General features: G+C 38.1%; 1 protein-coding gene across 5 annotated transcripts in view; it reads right to left on the reverse strand.

The window, feature by feature from the left end:
* Positions 1 to 21,799, reverse strand: part of Naaladl2 (N-acetylated alpha-linked acidic dipeptidase like 2) — a 1,340,311-nt gene that overhangs the window by 989,058 nt on the left and 329,454 nt on the right. Inside the window, exon 4 of one of the 5 annotated variants that reach the window (XM_052732135.1) lies at positions 1,031 to 1,153. The exons of the other annotated variants lie outside the window; for them this stretch is intronic. The gene's annotated coding sequence lies outside the window, so the exon portion shown is untranslated. The remainder of the gene's footprint in view (positions 1 to 1,030; positions 1,154 to 21,799) is intronic. 5 annotated transcript variants of the gene reach the window in all.

Genomic DNA, 21,799 nt, shown 5'->3' on the forward strand with positions numbered 1-21,799 from the left:
TTCTTGTGCCTTTTGCTAGCATACTGTCAGATCTTTCATGTTCATATTATATTCATTTCTGCCTATAGCTTTAAAAACGCAAAACTCTGGGCTAGAGATATGGTTGAGTGGATAAAGTGCTTGCCACACAGGCACAAGGGCCAGAGTTCAGGTCTCCAGCACTCACATAATGCTGGCTCAGTGTGAGGGCCTATCTCTAATCCCTGTGGTGGCCCACAGAGGCTTCCTAGTGAGCTCTTACTCAAAGTCAGAGAATCTGAGCTTGCTTTACCCAGCAGGGCTGCATAATGGGATGATTTTGCCATAGGCGTGTTTACCAGGTGTTTGAAAGGGTCTACTGTTGGCTGTATGGTGTGCTTTGATCTTGCAAGGCAGAGGTCTTTTGCCTCTCCTCTTGGCATGTTAAAAAGCCCTTTGAATAAAGCTCTGGGCAGCTGGGTATTGATCCAGGGCCCTCCCAAAGCTATCCTGTGTCTCGGCCTTTCTTATCATCTCTTTCTTTCTACCTAATATTTCCTCAATTCTCTCTCCTCCAACAAAGAACCCTTCTAAAGTTGGGAGCAGGTTGGAACTGGACTCCCACAAACTCCCACAATCCCTGTAGTTGGATGATGGAGACAGAGGATCTACAGGTGCAACCTGGCGAGCCAAATTGATGAGCTCCAGGTTTAGCAAGAGACCACACTTCAGTAAATAAAGTGGACAGTAAATGAGCACAATGCCTGATGTCAACATCTGGCTTCCATGTACACACAATATGTGTTCATGTGCACTATTAAGTCCTTGCCCCATAACACACACACATACACAAGCAAAATAAAGTAAAACTCTGGATTGAAAACAGTAAACTATAGAGAGTTTTGTTACTTTACATGAATATAAATCAGTTCATGGTGAACTAATCAGTCAAAAAAAATGTGCTTTGGTAAGACCACAGTTAATGTGTAGTAGTTTATCTAGTTTTAAAGATGTGAACACTTATTCACATGTTTCTGTAAGAGAATTACAAAATGAATCAAATAAGTTTTACCTGATCAAGGTAACAAAGCACACTTGATAACTCCAGTCACCGCCTCCCAGCCCCCGGCTTCCCAGTTCCAGCTCTATTGAACAGAACCATAGAGTAATCAATAGGTTACTCTTCAGCATGGCTCTGTCAAAACAATGAAGAAACCCAATAATGTGGCTTTCAAACATTCAGAAACAAATAAAACAAGATGCATTTATGCAATCTTGGGCATTGTGTTTTCATTACACTTTTCGTGTTTCCCTCACTTGTGAAATATTTTGTCAGTTTGGAAGAAGGAATACAAAACTAAAAACCTCATATCTCAAGAATTAAAATCCAACTATCATCCTAAAGATGCTTCCTTTTCACTGTATGATGGGAATATTACACGAGGAGTATTCACTTCATATCAGCATGTCTGTATTTTTTCAAAACATAATAGAGAAATAGATTACTTTCTGAATGTGTGGATTGGAGAAGATAAACAGTGGTATTTGCTTGTTATTGTTATTGTAGCTGCATTTTATTGAACCTTCTTCTTTTTAATCTTTTTGCGTATTTGAGTACATATATAAACACACTGCTACATGTGTGAATGTGTAAGTACAGGTGGGTATACACTTGGCATAAGCATCCGGAGACAAAATGTTGATGATGAGTGTCTTCCTCTTCAAGGGTCTCTCACTGAAAACACTGTTCATCAAGTTGTTAGACTCCCTGGCTAATAATTTCTACTTCCACCTGTCTCTACCTAGTGCTTCACGCTGTTGCTGTTACTGATATGTCTGTGAGATCGGCACTTTATGTGGGTGCTGGGAAACAAACTCAGGTCCTCTTGCTTGTTGGAGATACCTCCCTAGGTACTGCCGTATCATATTAAACCTACTGAGATCTTTGATAATTTTAAATCTTTACAATTCAATTTTATATATGATTTTTCCTAGTCTGTAAATTTATCTTTCCCTAAATTTCACATCCATCATCATCAAAACATAGCCAAAAAGAAAAAAAAAGGAAAATAAAATATTTCTTAAATGACAGAGCTAAGAAAACAACCTCAATCGACTTGTTGGGGACAAAGAAAGTTCTGATAGGAGACTTTCAATCTATTAATCATCCTTCCAATGCAGGAGTAAAGGTATCATTTTCTTGTTTTAAAAGCTTTTCACTGAGAGAGATATCATGAAAAAATAATCAGATGGCAGCTTGATGCTAATTAAATAGTATTCTGGACACTGTCCTGGCCAATTGGTACCAGTTAACTAACTGCACATTGCCATAAAGATAACGCAGCTAATCATGTAATCCCTGTGCCATACACAATCACCAACTGTGAATATGCATTAAATCAGAAAAGGGATAGTAACTGAGAACAGCCTGCCGCAATCCACTTGAACCACAGTGGTAAACAGGTAACGCAGAAGACAACATAGCTAAGAAATAGAGTACTCTCACAAGTTTTAAAGCAAATATTCACGTTTGGAATCCATTTAAAAGTTTTAAGTATTTAGATGTCATGGCAAAGCCTTCAAATAACATAAAAAAATAATAAAAATACAAAGAAATAAACATGGATATAATCTTCATTTTATTTTCTCACAACCTGCATCCTAGTAGCAAATCGGTTAAATTGTAATGCTATAAAGAGTAGTCATGGACACAAAGGGCCAACATGGTGCCTGGATAGAACATGTCAGACTCTGTAATTCTACAAAGAATCCTATAAAAGAACAAAATAGAGTCTACCATCTTGACAAAGGAAAACTGGAAATGTGACAAAAGCAAACTGTGCTTATTTACATAATGAGCTGCCCATAACATTTCTAATACACATGCATCTTACAGCTTCTTCCAATTTGCAGAAGTCGAGCAGAGGACTACTGTGCTGAGAATGTAGAGAACCACAGAGGCAGGATAGTCTGATGAGTGGTGTAGGAGGAAGATCATAAAGCAACAATTTATCTGAGCATTCAGGATAAACAGTAAATACCTGCAAACAGCCTTTTCATCTCTGAAACACACTTTAAATAGCAAGGGAAAATGTGTTTTCCCTCACGTTCTGATGCTGTGTAAACATTACTCAATTAATCCCAGTAACACCCTGGTGAGTGTGAATAGGTGTTTTCAGTGATCTTCAAATAAATGTAACTGATGTTAATGGTGTACATTTCCACAACATATTTTTTTCCCTTGGAGGTTTGGAGTTTTGTACTATTTTGCAATTGCTTAACTCACATTAATCATTATAATTTCTCTATGAGGCATAGAAAATTATCATTATAAGTATGATTGAAAATTTTCAAACGAGGAAGGAATTTTATTGTTCTTAAATCACTCATTTCAGAATCATTCAGAATCATATCGGGTGTTAACTAAAATAATACTGTGCTTTTTTTTTTCTTTGCAGGACTCAAACCTTACTAGAAATTAAATTCTAAATTCTGAGATTGGAGATGTAGCTCAGTTACTAATCCCTCATATCTTACAAACAGGTAATTTTTAGCTATACCTTGTAATCCCAGGAGTCAGAAGCTGGAGGAAGGAGAATCAAGAGTTGAAGGCCATCTTCATCTATACACTAGACTAGCATTGGTTACATGATACCGTGTCTCAAAATCATTCAATCAGTCATTCAAGTCTAAAGTTTTATGATTAGAATGAAGGAAATTAGAAGCAAGTAATATGAGATTAAGGCTGATCATACATGAATAGAGCCATCCATTCAGCAACACTCCTGCAGTCCCTGGCTCTGTATTGGGGATCAGGATTTCCGTACTGCAGGTGGCCCCATTTTTGCCATTTCCTCTTTGTTTTGGTGACTGATGGGTCTGCACAGCCACACCCTGGGGTTTTCTTCCCTCTAACTCCAGACATCAGTTTTGTGGATCTTCCTGTTTTAAGGTCAGTGGAAAGTTTTTTGTTTTTGTTTTTTGTTTTTTAAAGCAGCACTAAGCTAATAAATTTTGATTCACGAAGCATCTTTGTCTAGTTCTTTCTAAAGCTCACACTCTTACAGTATCATTCCCGGATGGTGTGGGCACCATTAAAGAATATTTGTAGGAAATGTCCCAATCCAGTACTGCTAGAGTCCCCTTCCTTTCTGTATCAACATGTGCTTTTTTTTCTTTTTTTCCTGAGGCTGGAACTAGCAAACACAGGCCTCTAACACTCTACCTCAGCCTGTAGAGTACTGGGACTACAAGTGAGAGCTATTACCATAGCCTGACATCTCTTTCTTAAAGACTTTCACATACCACCCCAAATAACTGCAACCAGAGTTGTTTTCTGAGGTGTTTTGACTCAGGTGAAATTCATGTAAACTATCTCATTAGTAGACCTGGCTGGTGACATGGCTCAGAGAGTTAAGGCAGTTACCCCCAAGCCTTACAGCCCAAATGTGAGTGAGATCCCTGAAAGCCACATGGTGGAAGGTGAGAACTGGCTCTTATAAATTGTCCTGAGACCTGCATGCTAGCGACTTGGCACAGGTGCAGAATGGACAACAGCTACTGGCTATTTTATGTCTGGAAGAATTTAGCAGCTGTAATATGATCAGTTTCAAAAGTTGTTATGAGTCTAGGGATGGGGTAGGGCTGGTTGATGTTTAGAAAACTCATTTTCTGCATGGGCCAGAGGGAGGCCAAAACACTTGGTAAAGTATTCAAAACATACATCCCAGACCTCTGGCAACTCCAAGGAGTAGAGTGCTTCATAGAATGTAGCCTTTAAGGTCAGGTGGCCTATGTCTAAGTTCCCTCCTATCCTATACAGTACAAGCTGGGCAAGATAGTGTAGGGACTAGAGAGCTGGCTCAGCAGTTAAGAGCAATGGTTGCTCTTTCAAAGGACCTGGGTTTAATTTCAACCACCCACATGGCAGCTCATAATCACTAACTCCACTTCCATGGCATCTGGTGCCCTATGCTACTCTTGGCAGGTGCCAAGTGGTATGCTGATTAATATACATGCAGACAAAACACCTATACACATACACGTTTAAGTAGACAGCGTAAAGCCAGGTGAATGTTATATTCCAAAGAAAACAAAAACAATTACCTTTGTTAAGGATTGGGATATGATAGGCTGTTGTAGAATATTACTTTAACTATGTAAAGGTATGTTACATTTGTTTATGCTACATTTGTTTAACTATGTAAAGATGTGTTACATTTGTTTGTGACTGCATTTGTTTAATTATGTAAAGATGTGTTGCTGTTTCACTTTGCCTGCCTAAGGCACCTGATTGGTCTAAAAATGCTGAATGGCTAATAAGTAGGCAGGAGAGAGATAAGCAGGAATGCCATGCAGAGAGAATAAATAGGAGGAATCTAGGCAAAGGAGTAGAGAGAAGAGAGAATGAGGGAGAAAGAAAGGATACCCAGGGCCAGCCAGGCAGCCACCAGCCAGCAGACACAGAGTAGGACATACAGAATGAAAGAAAGGTAAAAAGTCCCGAGGCAAAATTTAGATGAAGAGAAACAGGTTAAATTAAGTTATAAGAGCTAGTGAGACAAGCATAAGCTGAGCATTCATAACTAATATTAAATGTCCTGATTTGGGAGCTGGTTCGTGGGCCCAAAGAAAGCCTGTTACAGTGGGGCATGGAGAGTTACCGGAGATTGGCACCAAGAGAATTAGGAGTTGGACCAACGTGGTCCAAATCAAAACCTACTTTGAAAGACCAAAAATTAAACTAAATAAATCCAAAATAAAAACCTCTATTAATCCCTGTGCTTCTGTCTAAGTTAAAAACCTCTTCCAACTTTGTTTCATTAATTTTTGGTGGGGGGCAGGGCTGGGCTTATAGCTTAGTGATAGAGCACTTGCCTTGCATGTCTGAGGTCCTGGGTTCATCCCCAGTGCCGCAAAAGTGAAATGAATCAATCAACAATACCAGTTGAGATCTGACTATAGAATAGTCCCTATTCTAAGTCTTTGGATACACAAGTAGACAATAGAAAGACTAGTCTTGGTCTTGATGGATTTGACAACCCAGAAAAGAAGACATTAATAAAGTTAAAGAAGTTAATAAAAAGAGTGAACTGTTGGGATAATCTTTTTGTTCAGTGTGTGAAAATGTCCCTCTGTCCTTCCTCACCTGCCTAAGGCATCTACTGATTGGTTTAATAAAGAGCTGAATGGCCAATAGCTAGGCAGGAGAGGATAGGCAGGACTTTTGGGCAGAGATAGGAACTCTGGGAAAGAATCAGAGGCATGAGATTTTCCAGCCAGACTTGGAGGAAGTTGGATGTATGAAACAAAGGATAGGTAACAAGCCATGTGGTAGAATGTAGATTAATATAAATGTGTTAATTTTGGTATAAAGCACTAGTTGGGAACAACCTAAACTATGACCCAATGTTCATAATTAATAAAAAGTGTTCAAGTCATTATTCAGGAGCTAGTAGTCCAAAGAAAGACCTGCTACAGTGGACAAAGTAACTACAGCTGAAGATAAATCTCTATGGAGTTCATCAGAATAAAGAAGCAAAGAGAAAGGCTCCAGTTGGGGCAAACAGTAAGAGAGGTACATTTCATAGAAATGAAGGGGAGAATCTGGGATGAACATACTAAAATGCCCCCCTTACTGTGAAGGCCAAAAAATTAAGATGTGGCTGGGTGGTGGTGACACACGTCTTTAATCCCAGCACTCTGAAGGAAGAGGCAGCCTTGTCCACAAAGTGAGTTGCATGACATCCAGGTCTATTCAGAGAAATCTTGTCTTGAAAAACAACAACAAAAATTAAGATGTATATGAGATATGCCAAGTATTCAACAAAAGTTGCTTTTGCAACCATTTTATAGACATAGTTTAGAGTTCTTCTTTCTTGAGAGCTTCTGCAACATCTAGACTTGGAATTAACATAAATTGTTTAGTGACTATATTTAATGAGACAGGCTGCTTCTCTTGTACAAGGGAATACTAACCTAGGCAATGCTCACTCCACACATGGGAGCATTTTATAGACAACTCATGTCTTCAAAGTTCTCAGAAGCTCTGATCTTAGAATGAAATGGCTGGGTTGCAAATCCCTTCTTGTCACTTGAGCATCTTTTTCCAATAACAGGGTCAAGAGACTTAAAAAACAATGACCTGAGTGTTGCACAGTAGCATTGATGATTCTCCATAGGGGTTTAAGAAACCAGTCGGGCGGTGGTGGCGCACGCCTTTAATCCCAGCACTCGGGAGGCAGAGCCAGGCGGATCTCTGTGACTTCGAGGCCAGCCTGGGCTACCAAGTGAGTTCCAGGAGAGGCGCAAAGCTACACAGAGAAACCCTGTCTCAAAACCCCCCCCCCAAAAAAAAGAAAAAGAAACCGAGGGGCTCAGTAAGGTATTTGAAATGCAAAGCATTAAAGCCTTGCAGAGATCTAAAGAAATAGTTCAATGAGCTACATTTGGTAGGAATTGACAGTTTATTGAGTTTCTAAATGCACATAATTTGATTGCAGCAAAATCAAAGGATTCCAATCCTGCTGAAGTTCTGCAAAGTATTGGGATTGGATAGGAATAACTGTCATTCTTCAATACCCTGTGCAATACCTCATCTCAAGGATAAGACCCATGAGGCTCTTCATGTCAAGAAGTAATCCTCATCCTAATAACAGTGGAAATAACAGCAAAATATGAGAGAAGCCTAATGGGAAACAGTGAAAGACTATGTTGTCATAAGATACACCCTAGTAAATATTTCTGTCTAGCTAAGACCCTCAGGTGAGAAATTATACAAACTATATTTTTATTCCATAATAAAGCCTAGCAGTTTATTTACTTATTTTGGGTTTTTCAACACAGGGTTTCTCTGTGTAACAGCCCTAGCTGTCCTTGAACTCGCTTTGTAGACCAGGCTGGCCTCAAACTCACAGAGATCCACCTGCCTTGGCCTCCCGGGTGCTGGGATTAAAGGCGTGTGCCACCACCGCCCGACTGGTTTCTTAAACCCCTATGGAGAATCATCAATGCTACTGTGCAACACTCAGGTCTAGCATTTTTAAAGCCATCAGTGCTGAAGGTCATATAATTTAAAATATATTGATGGAAAACAAAATTTTAACTTTATTAGACAGTATTATTAAAGTATCTTGATCAATTCTGTGTTTGGCCATCTTTACATGAAAATATAAATGTGAATGTTGTCCAAGAAAAGAGGAAAGTGAGTCAAGGAAAACCAAATCTCATTATCATAAACACAGTATAATATATTCATTCCATTACTTAATGTTACAATCATCACAGATATGTAAAATATTCATATCTACATCTACATATCTAGGCCTGTACTCAGATGCTTCTCTAAACTTCTCTATCCTTTTGTGTCAGTGCAGATATCAAAGTTGTTTGCATACATCTGTCAAGTGCACAAAGTCACGACAGTCAAAGCAGTGAGACCACATGTGTAAAGCACACATACAGTGACTTCCGCTTGCATGCCTCCTCTTCCTTCAGTGGAACTGTGTTACCCTCAGAGAGCATGCTTAATTTAAATATGTAATTGGACTCAATGAAGAGCAATGCTAGTCTCTGGGTCATCGGTTTGCTGCTTGAACCAACTTTTGATCTAATGCTATTCCAGCTGGGATAAAAGCAAATCACTTGCATGGTGAGCTGAAGCCCACAGTGGAAGTCAGAAACAATGGAACGCACATTCGACTTCCCAACAGGCAGCTAAGGCTCAAGTGCATCTCAAGTTTTAATGATGACAAAAAATACAAATATAACTCTCAATGTATCTTTTGAGGTATAAAGTCTTATGTTAAGTAAAGGATAAATTCATGGCTATTCCTTGTATGCTCAGCAATAAATGAGAGGAGCATTTACCTCACAAAGATCTGAACAGTCTCAGCTTCTGACAGCCTGGCAGTGCACTGCTCTCCACTGTCCATGCCATGCCTGTCTCTAGCGTCCCTCTATAGAAAACAATGACTGCCGTCTGGGTGCTCTGTGCTATCCCTCCTGAACATATCAAGTGTTTGTCTCTTTACTCGTTTACTTGTTCTGTTTCTCATTCCTTCACCATCTGTTTCCTTTCACAGTGACTTAATCTCACCCATCCTTAAGTCCTGATTCAATTCAACCCTCATCATCAGTTTGTTTTCAAATAACTCCAATGGAGGGGGTGGAAATAGCCTCTGTGGAACTTAATTTTTCTCCCCTTCTTTACTGTTTTCAATATGAACACTTACTAAGTAGTGGGGATATAATATGGACAACAGAAACTCAGAGGTTTAAGGTACCACTCAAGACATTTGGTCTGAATGCCAATCTTATAAAAGCAAGCATTCTCCCTACCCCTGGCAGATGCTTATTCACACTTGCAAGGATGAGTTTATTTTTTTAATTAAATGTAAACATCCCAATCAGAACATGTAGAGATTAGTCCCAGTAATTGCATGTAAAATTAACTGAAACTTTTAGAGTTGTAAAAAATAACCTGCACTCTTTCTTTCTTAGACATGGCTGAAATGTGACTATCCTCTGTTATTGTAACTTAGGGTGGAACGCCAGGGTCTGATTACATCTATGTAAGTGATACCACATGCCTTATAATAGATTGCAGGTTGACGAACACCATTTTTAACCAAGTTAATTGTCTTCTGGTATACTGAAAATTTAGTCTTTCTTAGACTGCCACCAAAAACCATGTTCAAAACCTCTTTGAACTTAAAGAATATAGAATATCTGTTAGAGTATAATATCTAGAGCAGTGCCAATGTGTATACAGTAAACCTTCAAAAGTACAGGTGGGGTGTCTGCTGGTGTGATTATCAGAGCATTGAGATACCAGTAGCTCATTATTTTCAAAGATATGCATGTTTGTCCCCATTAACACTGATGTCAAGCTGCATTATTTAAAAAATTGCCTTCCATCTAAGCCTGGTTTGATTTTTCTTATAGCCATCTGGCACTTTTGATTAGGAAAACAGATGCAAGAGTATTGAACTCTGAAAATGAGGGTCCTACGCAAAGTCATGCCAACAGTGGAAGGATGGGGACAAAGGAAGAGTTCACACTGCGGAAACAGCTGAGTGACCAAGCTCCCTGTGGGGAGGATGACGCCCTCACTGAGAAACCCTTTGTTATGATTTCATTCCTTCAATTTTCCAACATTCAAAAGACCACCCCTTCTGTGTTGGTCAGTTTTATGTCAACTTGATCCAAGCTAGAGTCATCTGAAAGGCAGGTACCTCAATTGAGAAGACACCTCCATAAGATCAAGCTGTGAGGTATTTTGGTATTTTTTAAATTAGTGATTGATGGGGGAAGGCACAGAAAATTGTGGGTGGTGCCATCCCTGGGCAGGTAGTCCTGGGTTCTATAAGAAAGCAGGCTGAGCAAACCATGAGGAGAAAACCAGTAAGCAGTATCCCTTCATGGCCCCTACATCAGCTCTAGGTTCCTGCCCTGTTTAAGTTCTTGTCTTGACTTCCTTCAATATTGGACTATGATGTAGAAATGTAAGACAAACCCTTTCCTCCCCAACTAGCTTTTGGTAATGGTGTTGTATCACAACAATAAAATCCCTAACTTAAAACTCCATCTCACCAAGACAGAAAGAATAATATAATCGATCACTTCAGTATTCCTGTCACACTACAGATGCAGCATTCTTCAGCTCTACATAAAATTAAAACTCAGAAATTTTGACCCACTGTCACCTTCAAAAATGTAGTTGACATTAATTTCAATTTGTTCATCAATTTAGGAACTTAAAATCTAGGTTTCTTTATAATTTTACCATTTTTATGTGTCAGAACAGGGAAAGAAAGACACTAAATGAAAAAGAATCTCATAGGTTGTTTTTTAATGCACCATCTGTACTTTTGTTAGGCTATAAAATACATGTATATTTTTAGTTCAGAGAACTTAAGTCAGCTGTGAGTGGCACTGTATAGAATTATGGTTTCTATTTTGCTGTCACCATGCTGATTGCGACATCATTGGGAAGTCAAAAAGTAGCTCTAGGCCAATTTCCACATGTTCTTTGCAATACTAAGAATGTCTTAGTAGGATACAGAAGAGGAGGTGCAGGGCTCTTTTACTGAATGCCCCAAAGCCACATTTGCAAGTCTTAGCTAAGTCTGTTAATCAACAGCACCCATTGAGCTCCCCTGTGTGTAGTGCTTCTTATTTGATGAAAGTTAACCCAATAGAAAGAAGTGGAATCCTCTATCTTCAAAAGCAGCCAAGGGAAGGAGATAGTGTATAAATATGCAGTGGTAGTATATGTTAAATTCAGCATTCTTAATTGTATATGTAAATGGTTGAAACATTTTTAATAGGTGTATATTTTAACCAGAAATTCATCTACAGAAATTAGATATTTGGATCATTTCTTAAAGAAAGACTACAGGGTCCCAAGGAATGTGATTGATTAAGAGATAAATCTTACATCTTTTTCTACCTCAGGGCTTCTAGCAGGAGCCACCTTATTCTCAAGATAGCCCCTACCAATGAATGAGCGGAGAAGGAAGCTGTGCAAAGTGTTGGCAGACCCTACCACAGGGCAGTCTTTGCTTTGAAGTTCCTATTGGGAAACGTGCACTATGGCCTCATCATCCTACTTATATTATTTTCTTTTCATGGGTATTTATCAGGAATTTACCAAGTCTTTTGAAAAGATGCATTTTTTTTCATGAAAATGAAACTTAGAACACAGTTTTTATACTTTATTTATAATATTACTTATAGCATTAAAATTAATGGACTATTGCTACATGCTACACTGTAGCTAAACACTGAAAATTTATGCCAAGTGAAATGAGCCAGGCACAAACATATTATGTAAAAAAAATTGTATGGTTAGTCCATTTTTTTCTGAAATGTCTGGAATAGACAAATCTTTAGCGACAGAAAGTAGAGAAGTGGATGGGTTAAAGAAGCACTGATGATGATTGCTAATGGGAATGAGGATTTGGGAGGGGGTTATGGTGATTTGAATAATAATGGTCCCCGTAGGCTCATATATTTGAATGTTTGGGGATTGGCATTAGGAGGTGTGGCTTTATTGGGCAGGTGTGGCCTTGGAGGAAGTGTGTCACTGGAGGTAGACTTCGGGGGTTCAAATGTCCAAGCCAGACCCAGTGATTCTCTCCTGCTTCCTGCTTCCTGCCAATCAGGATGTAGAACTCTCACTTATTTATCAAGCACCATGTCTGCCTACATGCTGCCATGCATCCTGTGATAAAGAACTAAATTTCTGAAACTGTAAGCCAGCCCCAGTTAAATCCCTTCTTTATTAAGAGTTGCCTGGTGATGGTGTCTCTTCACAGCAACAATCATGGACTGTAGTAGGGTAGTAAGAAAAATGCTCTAAAGTTAGATGTGGTTAAGGTGCTGTAGCCTTACTATATCCACAACGTTTGACCACAACAAGTGGAAACAGAACACATAAGCAGTGCATGAATATCTTGTGTTAATAAATTTATATGCATAAAACCATTAAGTCATTTTAAAATATACTTTGCTGTTTTTAAATAATGATACCATTTACGAGTGGAAGGCACCTGTCTATCCTTCACTGACAGCTGTCATTTCTCAACACATGAGCAAAGCAAACTGCTTCTATTGGTGAAAACTAAAGTCAAATTTGAGTTAAATTTACATAAAACTTAAATGGTTTATCTTGAGAGGATACTGAAGGGAAAAGTCAAGGAGCCCCAAGAGTATGCTCCCTAATCACTTGTTTCTATTCCTTTGTGATTAGGATAATCAGTGCATAGGTAATCATATACTAGCAGCATGCTACCTGGGACTTCCTTTTAGAATAGGACAGCCAAAGATGCTGTGTATCCCACATTTAGAGTAAAGTATGAGGAGCCACTGAAAGTAGACACGATGCATGAAGAGGAGGAAAGGCTGGCCTGTTTCCTCCTTTGTAAACTCTACGAAGGATCAGGAGAAGTATGTGGTTATGGTAAAAGGGCTGCTTTATCCTTAAAACTACAACTGTCTTCTGACACAACACTGACAGATTATGAGTTGTTATGAGTTTCTGTAAAAAAATAATGGTTCGGACATTTGACTCCTCAGTTAGATACTAGTTTAGGCAGCTAACTATCAGCCTTGCTTCTAAGTCTACCAAATAAGTAGAGAAAAGGGACTTGAGAGGAATGACAGAATTCTGATAGGGAATCCATTGTGGAATGGGCAACAATCCACACAGGTATTAGGGATTGTGCCCAGAGAATTTTCTACTGCCTGTAATTGCATATAAGGTCATTTGCAGGTCAAAGTGATTCTAACAGTAAGATGCCATGTGCTAGATTTAGAGTTAGGAATAGAGGAGATGAGACAGTGTGTTGTCTACGAGGGAGGGCAGTGAGAAGAGAGCTCTTGAGGATCACCTAAGTTCACCCAAAGAAAGAAATCATCTTTACTGCCTTTACTCATCAAACAAGCATACATATTTGTTGACACAGGGGCAGTGAATAAAGAGATTTAAGTAAAGAGTATGTCAAAATTTCCCTGTTAAGAGCCGTCTGTATACATCACACATTCCATTTGGTATTCCAGTCCTCATCACACTACAAGCATCTACTTAATGTGGGGCAAGCTAACAAATGAATTTCAAAAACTACCCTTCATTTCAAATACTGGCCTTCTAAAGGTTTTACAAATATTGACTAGAGTTTTGTCTTAGCCTATCCTCAGTAGTTCCTCTCACATATTTGTTATTTGAAACAGACACTAATTGTTCTGATTCTCTAAATAAAAATGTACGCAGCAGTTGGAAAGAATACACAAATAGCAAGAATATATGTTAGAATGTGCCCTCAAACTATCAGATGAAAGGCTCACTGCTATCCTGAAGCCTCCCCAGCCACATGTATAGTCAAGAGATACGAAAGCTGTATTCTGAGCGATTGTCTCTGGGGCCCTGGGAAGCAATCTCAAGTTCAGTCCGTGCAGAACTCCCAGTCAGATATTTCTGTTGCTTTCTATAGTAAAATTTGTTCACAGTGTGATGTTGAATATAGTTTCTACCTACCAATTATCTAATAAAAGTGGGAAATCTCCTTCAATGTATAGGAGACAGATTTTCTGCCCATAGTCCATTTCTTCTCTAACCAGCACTGGGATTACTTCAGATTCTTCCTGGTTTCTATTGTCAGCTGACCTCCAAGGACAAATCTTTTTCTACTCAATCTCTGTCCTGTGCCTCTGTCCTTTATAACTTCTTGCATTGCTGTATTCCCGTTCAATATCATGTACAACTCGCATACGTCCCCAGTCTCTCAACACTGTATTTGTTAAGACTACTTGCAGACTTGTTGCTATCCTACCCATCCATCTACAGGCACTTCTGTCTTATAATTTTTCCATAAATAAATACATTGCTCATCATTCAACCCTTCCCAGACACTGTTCTTTTATTTCCAGCTCTTCACACCTTTTGGAGTTATTTTCAGAACAAGCAAAATATTCCTTGATTTTGTCCAAACGTCTGTCAGAATATCTTTTAGCACTTTACATTTATAGATAATATTTACTCCAAGAATTTTTTTTTTTTTTTTTTTTTTTGGTTTTTCGAGACAGGGTTTCTCTGTGTAGCTTTGCGCCTGTCCTGGAACTCACTTGGTAGCCCAGGCTGGCCTCGAACTCACAGAGATCCACCTGGCTCTGCCTCCCGAGTGCTGGGATTAAAGGCGTGCGCCACCACCGCCCGGCTTACTCCAAGAATTTTTAACAGTTATTTTCATGCATTTATCCTCAATGTTCCCAGATTAACCTGAAACTACATAGACCTCTTTGCATCTGTTTGTACCTACTAATGCAAGATGGAGGAATTCAGGTCTGGTCAGAATTCTCATGGGTTAAGTCTTGCAGGTATTACCATCATTTAATTCCTTTCTCTCAGAAGCAGTTAAACAATCAAAATTGTTTATTTTACTCAATCAATAGTCTCTTCCACTTGGATTAGTGTGATTAACAGTCCTACACTTTCAAATCACATTTCTCTAAATTCATTCTTTAAGGAAAACACCAATTAGCTTCCTATTATAGATAGTTTAAAAAAATCTGCACACTAATTAACATGCTCTCTACTTAATTTGAATCTACAAATATTCAAAAGAAAACTGCAATGAAAATCAGGAGGATAATACATTTCTGTTTCTTTAATGTAGTGATAAATTATTCTTGAAAAAACATGAATACATATTTTCATTTTCTAAGTGGTAAATTAGAAACAGAAGAGCAACAAAACCCAATGACATGAAAATAATCCAGAAAAAAAGAGTGAAGACTTCAGGGAAAAGAAATTAATCTAATTTATTACTATGTTTTGGTAACTTGATATTAGCCAATAGTTCAGAAAGTGTGCATCAACTTTTATCATAATTGTAAACCTAAAAGATGCTAGGACCAACTCCAAGCTCCAAGCTTCTGAAGTATAAAAGGTTTGTTTTGGTGTCTGTCACCTAAGCAACACCTGGTCACTTATCTGGTGTGTTTATCTGGGTGTGTTCATGAATAAATTATCTTTCCCTTATGTCTCCATCCCTCTTTGTTGGAATGAGAACATAGTTGCACCTTTGTAATACCTCTGGAAATTTCCACTTCTCTTAGAACTTCCACCAAAATTCATTCTCTCTTAAATTCTTATGGTAACCATAGCCACTCCTGTTTTGTGCTACCCTTGTTGGTATCTTGGTAAGTAATTATATATATGATATATATATGATATATATATATATATATATATATATATATATATATATATATATTGTTTTATCCTACTGCCAAATGTAAACTGCTGTAGTTTCTGTGCAAAATGAAAGCTTTGTGCCTTATTCAAGCATAACAACCCTATGATCAGATTATCATCCATGTTTTTAGGTTCATTTCTAGGCATTACATCACCCCCTCTCACCTACCCTCTACCTACTGCATAATTAGAAACACACAGTATATCTCTGAACTCTAAACCAGCTGTGTTCTTGCACACCATTACACACCTATACATCACTTTCTTCTCTTCTACACTCAGTAACAACCATGTCCCTAGCACTTTTCTGTGCATTGACTTCAACATTAATTTGCACTTAACTCATGTTCCATACTTCCAGTTTTAGCTCTGTCTTAACTCCTCAGATAGAAGTGGAGGTCTTCTTACCCACTGTGAATGTTCTCTAATTTTTGTGTGTTCTGTATGTGTGTTGTTCATATATGCATATATTTCCTCCACTAGAGAGCAACAGCTTTATTTTCTCTTTTATCTCCCTAATGCACCTCAGAACAATGGATGTGCAAAATATATTTAGCTTAAAAATATGAGTGACAAAAGTATCAGAACTAAACATTATGGTACCTGAATATCAAGAAACTCAATAATTCCAACTACATAAGTTATAAATTATTTCTGAATTAGATAGGCCTAAAAATGTAATAGTGTTATAACCTTTTAACATAAAGATTATGATTTCAAATATACCTGGCTAAAAAATGACAAAGTGAGTATTAAAACTATGTGAGAAAACAATTTAAAGTACCTGTAAACAATTGAGATGAAAACTATTTATTGAATAATATAACCTATACATTCCTTAATATAAAATACTTGCTGGATTGTGTTAACACTTTGAATTGCAGTTTTACTAATATATTCAACCAAGTAATCTTTAAAATATTACGGATTCCACCTACCCACTGAAGGAAGTCACAGAATGTGCCAAGCCGAAAACAAGATTTCCTGCTTTCCAGCCTACCAGCCCACGTCCCTCTCCAGCTTAATGTCTCCATGTACACCGACAGCCAGGAAGTCAGGGCCACACATCCGTCTTTCATCACCTGCTGGATCTCATTCCAGACTAAAGCCTGCTATCAGGTTTCCTTCTCCTTTATTTTAAGACAGAGTGGTAACATTACCCAGAGATGTACATTATTTGTCGTTTTCTCTAGATAAAGCCCTATGACTCTTTGTGTGACTGCGAATTCTGATTTTGCTAAATACATATTCAGACAGAAGATAAACAACTCTCTTCTTAGTTTAATTAAGAATTAACAAAAAATAACCACTGAAATATTTTCTGAAGATAGCTAGATAATATTTTGTATTGGAGATTTATAAAAAGCATGTAACTGTGATACAAACATCAAAGTCTCTATAATACAAAATTATTGGAAAAACAAAATGTTTTAACTTCTATAGTAAGGAATAATAGACAACTGGGCTTAGGTATTGAATAACTTGGATAAAGACTATTAATAGTTTTAAAATAATTTTAAGGAAATAATGAAATAAAAATGAAAGATAAGAATCCAAAAAAATATACATGGCCTCAAAAGAAGAACTTAAAGCCTTTTGGGAGACATGCGTGATAGCAGAGACTACTGAGAGCTTAGATATTTCTACACGGTGTTTGCAAGTGGTTGTCCTTATTAGTTGTCCTCATCAGAATGTTAATCAGGTTATAAAATATGAAAGTAAAAGCAAAATATTTCAGGAAATATTAAATATTAAAAACAATGGCCAATTTTTAACAAATCTAGACATTTATCACGAAAGGTACTGAAAATGTTAAGAAAATGGAGTAATACTTATGCCAACAATTATCCTTTATAAAAAATAGTTTTTGTATGGATTTGGACTCAGACTCATTCAAACAGTGGAACCAGAAAAATCTTTATTCCTCAGTTGTTCCACGCTAACACATGTCCGAATCTTTATAACACCAACGGGATGAACAACAAAATCAGTCAACAACTGATGACTTGACACTCAACGTTTTCTGAAAGCAGCGTATTGTGGCTGCAGCTTAAATGCATATTTAAACAACATAGGAACAGCATTAAAGCGATGGAAGCCAAGCAAGGCCATAAGGAAATAGTGTATCTAGAAACAATATGAAAATATTCTTTCCCAAAACTTTCTCAAGGAGTCAAAGTGGCCATTAGAAGATCTTCCATATACTTAGCTCTATTTATTTTATAATAAGCAAGATACACCAACCATTAAACCTCAGATTTAACAAAATAAAGAAAGATAAGACAACCTCGGGGGAAGGTTTAATAGAATCAAAGCAATATTACTAATTTAGAAAGTGTCTCACCTTAATAATATAAAAGACTCTGGAAAAAACATACTGGCCAAATTGTTAACCAATATTGAATGTATAAGCAAAGAGTTAAAGCTTTATTCACATGACATCACATCTATGTGGTAAAATACTTGACTCCAATTTATTTTTTAAATTATATATAAATATGTTTTATATATGTGTAACACACACACACACACACACACACACACACACATATATAAAATAGAGGGCTAGGAATTCATACTTCCTAACAAAGAGATCATATTATTTTTAATTCACTAGCATTTTTTCAAACATTTAACCATATTTCTTATTCTTTTCATGTCGTGGACAAAATTTGATAATCTGCCCATTTTGCTTTATGAATAAAATAGGATTAGTTCTGTAAACCACCACTGTATCTACAGATATATGATGGTAAAGAAACAACTGAATGAACACTGTATTTGGATAACACTCTGGAGAAAATATCTAAGTTTATATGACTTAGTCCAAGCACTGATCATCTATTATAGGTTAATATTTTTATTTTATAAATGAAAGAATGAGGTCAAGGTAAATGCTGCTTGCCAAAGTCATCAGCAGTAACTAGCATTGCATGGCTATATGCAAGTTCAAGCGTGGCTACATTTGATTTAAAAGCTCATTTTCTTAACCATTAAACTGTACTACTGCCATCTAAAGACACTGGAATGCACTGAAACTCATATTCTTATTTAGAAAATAATGCATACTTTATCACAGTAAAAATACTGTCAACAGAAATATCCCCCACCAACACAGTTTATAATCCTTCAACTCAAAGAAAGCATACAGAATTTAAAAAAAATATTTTAATGTTTATGGATATTGTGCCTACATGCATGTTTGTGTACCACCTGCATGTCTGGTGCCCACAGGGACCAGAGAGGGCACCAGATCTCCTTGAACTAGAATTAAAGATGATTGTAAGCCACCATGTGGGAAAGGGGAAAAAAATTTCTCTGCAAAAGGACCCAGTGCTCTCAAGTGACAGGCTTCTCTCCAGCCTTGCACTAATGGGCACTGCATGTAGCACAGTGCATTGGCACTAAGATGCTGATTTGTCTGTACCAGACTTCCATGAGGGCTTTGTCCAGAGATGTTGAAGTTTCTAGCACACCATTCTAGGGAGCACCAAGAGCAATGGGACAAAGGAGACTGTATGTTCCAGGAGTTGTACAGTGCACAAAAACACACAGCTGTTCATGTAAGTTCAGCCAAGCCCTGGATAGTAGAGGGATTTCAGCTTGTTCTGTGGTACTATTTAATGACATGTAACTCCTGCTAGAACAGATTTCCTGATGCATACCAATAACCAAGACTATTGAAAAGTAGACACTCAATACACAGTTGGTAAACAAATGGTTCTAAAGGAGAACTCAGCATATTGAGGAACTCTGAACTAGCTAGTGCTCATATGAAATAACATGACACACTAGTGGTGGCCTAAATGGAATAAAACTTGTTAAGACTACTTTGAAAAAGGCATCCTTTCATTTAAATTAGAAATAAACCCACAGCTTTGCTTGTCAGTAAATGTATATGTGGATCCCTTGCTCCTCACTGATTTCTGTGTCATTTCTGACTTTAACCTTACAGGAGTTTAAGACTCACTAAAGAAAGAGATGACTCACGAGGATCTGGAATAGGCTGAGATCAACAATACCCGCAGTTGTAATGAAAGATGAACAGCAGCAACTTTAGGGCTGAATATAGGTGGATCCACCCACAGATGGGATAAACCCAAACGAGTGGGGCACTGACGACCAGCATAGGCTTGAAGCGAGAAGGACGGTGACACACAGGGATGCTCCAAGGGGGCAGAACACACTCCCTTAAGTTTTCACCTTCAGCACATTTTTAGTCTGATAGTTCAAGAAAACTCCAGAACCTTTCAAAACATTGAGGAATGTGCATCTGAGGTGGTCCTGAGGCAGACTCCCACAATGAAAGTAAGGTTGCTCTCCCATGATTCTATATCTGATGACCACCCTTGCTGGCAGCTGTAACATATTTACAGCTGGGTGTACAATAGGGGCTGGTGGCTTTCTCTTCTCTCTGATTACTTTCTTCAATGTCAACACTGTGAGGTGAGGACATCACACTCCTCTTTGGCAGGCAGGTGTTGTATGGTGTGAAAATTCAAGTGATAGAAAATAACGTAAACAATTTCTCTTGTAATCATTTTGTCAAAAGATGGCATTCTGCTGAAGAATATAAAAACCCAAGCTATCTGCAAAGATGCCCTAAATATTGCATTCAAAGATAAATAACGAAGAGTCACCCTAAAGACGGTGAACTTAAGCAGCACTGTCATCAGTTAACACAGAGAAGCAACACATGCATCTGGCATTTGCTCTTGTTTTTTCCCCTTTCTACTGTTGCATTAAAGCGGCAACTTTCTGAGCATTTCAAAATGACAGGAAACTATTTTCTAATGCTGTGTAGGTGAACGGAGGTGCGAAGGATAGTCCAGAGGTTGACAGGGTAAGAGAGGTGCTGTGATTGGCTCAGCAGCACCTCAGAGTACAAAACTCAGCATTTTCCTGCACTGTTGTAATGAAGCTTGTTCTAACCAGGCTAAGATGACACTATGAGTTCGAGTACTCACAAAACTGAATGTTGTTCTCATTCTAGCTAGATGAATAACCATTCCATTTGGTAAAGAATCTCAAATTTGGGAGCTTCAGAAATAAATGTGAATGCCCCCCCCCCTCCACGCATGTATGTGTGTCTTATGCAGTCCACGTTAAATCACTTGGCTTGGTTTGATTTTCCTGGTCATTAAACTCCCCTTCCTATTATTTCCATGCTGTGAAGCAAACAGAGATGAACGGAAACAAAGGCAATAAGAAGTCATTTGTACATGTATAAATCCCAAGTTGTCCATGAAAAAGTGTGCCTATATTTGCATCAGATTATATTTTAGCACACAAATCAATTTCTCATTTTTGTCCCTAGGTGTAATCTAGTCAGCAGGGTATGGTGGGGCACATCTGTAATGTCAGCACTTGGAAGCCTAAGGCAGGAGACTCACTGTGTGAGGCCAGCTCCAGCCCCACAGAAAGACCCTGTCTCTCTATCATACATGAATATATATTAATCAATATATGAATATATATGTTAATCAAAGGTCTTCCTATTTCTTCTATTTCTCAAACTACTGCTTTTGTCAGTCACAGGTCCTTATTTCCGTGTAACATCAGTGGCACTAGCAGCTCATTTATTAATGACCAATGTTTCTGTAAGTGCAGCCTTGTGGGCTGTCGGTCCTTCTTGACTTCTAACAGCTCTAACATGTGGCTTCTTTGCTTTTCCTTCTAAGAGTCCGGGAAAGGAAGCTGCACAGAGTGGACGCAGACACTGCACAGGTTCAGACTGTGCAATGGGCCAGTACGTCTGTCTTGTAATTCTACCGCAGGCTCAACCCTGAGTAAACAGTGACGCCGAGAACGACTGTGATAAAGATGAGCAAAGAGTGGAAAGAGGCCAGTCCTTACTCCACAGTCGTTTCTCCAGCTTTACTTTGAAAGCCTTGCAATACAATGGTCCACAAGAGCATGCTGGATCAAAGGATTAAAACTGTTATCTATTTCCTCTATTTCAGTCTTTTTCTGCATGTGCGTCCAGGGGAAGGGGCATTTGATGAATTAATCTTAGTTCCCAACCATCCCAAAGGACCATGGCTCTCAAACTTTTGTGGATTTTCAACATTTTCTGTTTTTTTT

Source organism: Peromyscus californicus, unplaced genomic scaffold, assembly GCF_007827085.1.
Source record: "Peromyscus californicus insignis strain IS unplaced genomic scaffold, ASM782708v3 Scaffold_9__1_contigs__length_137607984, whole genome shotgun sequence".
Classification (NCBI taxonomy): domain Eukaryota; kingdom Metazoa; phylum Chordata; class Mammalia; order Rodentia; family Cricetidae; genus Peromyscus; species Peromyscus californicus.